Source organism: Elephantulus edwardii, unplaced genomic scaffold, assembly GCF_000299155.1.
Source record: "Elephantulus edwardii isolate Elephantulus edwardi_28Jun2011 unplaced genomic scaffold, EleEdw1.0 scaffold00053, whole genome shotgun sequence".
Taxonomy (NCBI): Eukaryota; Metazoa; Chordata; class Mammalia; order Macroscelidea; family Macroscelididae; genus Elephantulus; species Elephantulus edwardii.
Window position 1 is genome coordinate 10,430,381 of NW_006399803.1, and position 2,494 is coordinate 10,432,874.

The 2,494-nt window shown below is 43.3% G+C and overlaps 1 pseudogene; it reads left to right on the top strand.

The window, feature by feature from the left end:
- The window catches only part of LOC102848516, a 61,708-nt pseudogene extending 59,749 nt beyond the window's left edge, over nt 1-1,959 (top strand).
- The last annotated feature ends 535 nt before the right edge of the window (nt 1,960-2,494 follow it).

Sequence of the window (2,494 nt, forward strand, 5' to 3'; positions counted from 1 at the left end):
GATTTCATACCACCTGAATTTCAGAATCATCTGAGGAACAGGTTTGAGGCCTTGAACATTAATGGTCGAAGGCCAGATGAGTTGTGGGAGGATGATAAATGTATCATCTAGGAAGAGTGCAGACGGTCATTACAAAGACAGAAGAGGAAGAAAAGGCCAAAACGGATGTCAGAAGAAACTCTGAAGATTGCACTGGAACGTAGAGAAGCCAAAGCACAAGGAAGAATCCAAGACACTAAAGAGCTGAACAGAAGATTCCAAAAGGCAGCACGAAATGACAAAGCAAAATACTACAATGAAATGTGCGAGGAGCTAAAGTCGGAAAATCAAAAGGGCCAAACTCATTCAGCATTTCTTAAGCTCAAGGAACTGAAGAACAAATTCAAACCTCAAGTTGCTACAGTGGAGAGTATAGTGAAGATAATTTAAATGAATTAGTGAAGGAAGACGAAGTGGATGGTGAAGAGCAGACACAGAAAACTCAAGAGGAAAAAAAGAAAGGCTCAGAGCATTTCAGGCAGAAAGAGAAAACGGGGTGGCCTCTTATTAGACGGAGAGGGAGATGTGGATGCCGGAGCATAGTCTGGAGGGACCAGCAGTGAGGAGGAAGATGGGTCTGCAGAGCAGGAAAAGGGCGGTGAGTCAGACAGAAGGTGCCAGAAAAAAGAAGGATGAACTCTGGGCCAGCTTTCTCAGTGATGTGGGACCAATATAAAAAGTGTCCACAAGTACAAGAGTTAAGGGAGGAAAGGAGGCTGCAGAAACAAATTCAAGTAAGTTGGTGAAGCTTGAGGATCTCACAAGGCCTCCAGAAGCTGAAAAGGTCAAGATCACCAAGGTCTTTGATTTTGCTGGTGAAGAAGTCAGCTACTGTCAAGTCGACGACGCCTTATAGTGACCCTGTGAACAACAGATGGGAACCTTGCCCTATCCTGTGCCATCATCATGATCTCCGCCATACTCAAGCCCATTGTTGCAGTCACTGTCATTCTGTTCCTTTGACAGTCTTCCTCTCTTTTGTTAGCCCTCTCCCTTTCCCAGCATGATGTCTCTTCCAAACCACTGACCCCTTCTGAGAACCTGAGTGAGCTCTGGTGGCAGTGTGGTCTGACATTTTGAATCCACCTCCAGCTCCAAGGGAGAGAGGAAGATGAGCAGTCACTTCCTGTGCAATTTACAGCTTCAGAAACCCCCTGGAGAACCTGCTATGAGTTGAAGGCAGTGAGATAGGGTATTGAAGGTAATGTAGAGCTTTACCAGTGGCCTCACCTACTAAGAAAAACTGATTAATAATTGTTGCTAGGAGAAGTCATTACATTTCATCATTAAAGAAAAAAAAAGATCCTTTTCTGCTGGTCAGTCTTCACAAGGTGCAAGTGTTTACTGATATTGGTGTTTCAGATACCCTCTTAGCAATTACACTTTTGTCACAAAAGAGCCCCTTTATGAAAAGGACAGCTCTGCTGCAGTCAGATTTTACTGCATGAGGGAAGAGTTGGATAAAATTGGAATGCGAAGACCTGTAGAAGGAAGGAGTTGTGATTGTACATGAACACCGCCTGCCTCATGTGTTACTGCTACAGTTGGGAACAACTTTCTTCAAATTACCTGGTGGTGAACTTAATCCAGGAAAAGATGAAGTTGAAGGATTAAACGATTACTGACAGAGATTCTTGGAGACGAAGTCATCCAAGACTGGATCATTGATGACTGCATCAGTAACCGGTGGAGACCAAATTTTGAACCGCCTCAGGACCCATATGCACAGATCACAAAATCTAAGAACATGAGAAGTTGTTTCTGGTTCAACTTCAAGGGAAAGCCTTGCTTGTAGTTCCCAAAAATTACAAGCTGGTAGTGGCATCATTGTTTGAACTGTATGACAAGGCACCAGGATATGGACCCACCATTTCTAGTCTCCCTCAGCTCTTGAGCAGGTTCTATTTTATATTCAACTGAATTCTGTGCACTGGAGAAGTAAAAGAAGCTGTCTCTGTGAGCAGAGGTAACAACAGTGTAGAATAAGAAACATGGTTGTGGTTGACAAGGATTGTTTTCCTATTTCCTGATCCCTCAATGCTTCCTAATTTCCATTATTTGAATAGTAAAGTTACTATGAGTAACTAGATAGTACTATAAAAACATGTGATAATGTTTAATTTGGATTGCTTCTGCAGCCCTCGGGCCAAGAAAAGCCCATCTATGCATCCAGTTCTACTGGATGCATCACCTTTACTCAGGAAACATTACGACTAAATTTCAGAGACATTGATCCCAATATAAGGACCTACCATCAGCAGATGTGTTTGGAATCACAGAAGCCATGGAAGCTTCATATATAAGTTGTTAGATGGACGGCTGGTCAAAGGGAGACAGATGTGAAGGGAGGGAGTAGAAGTGGATGAGTATCCTGGTGGATGGTAGAGCAGGGAAATAAGTGGGTAAAGACGCGTGTGAGAAAGGCAGGGACAACACTGACACTAAAGTTAACGCC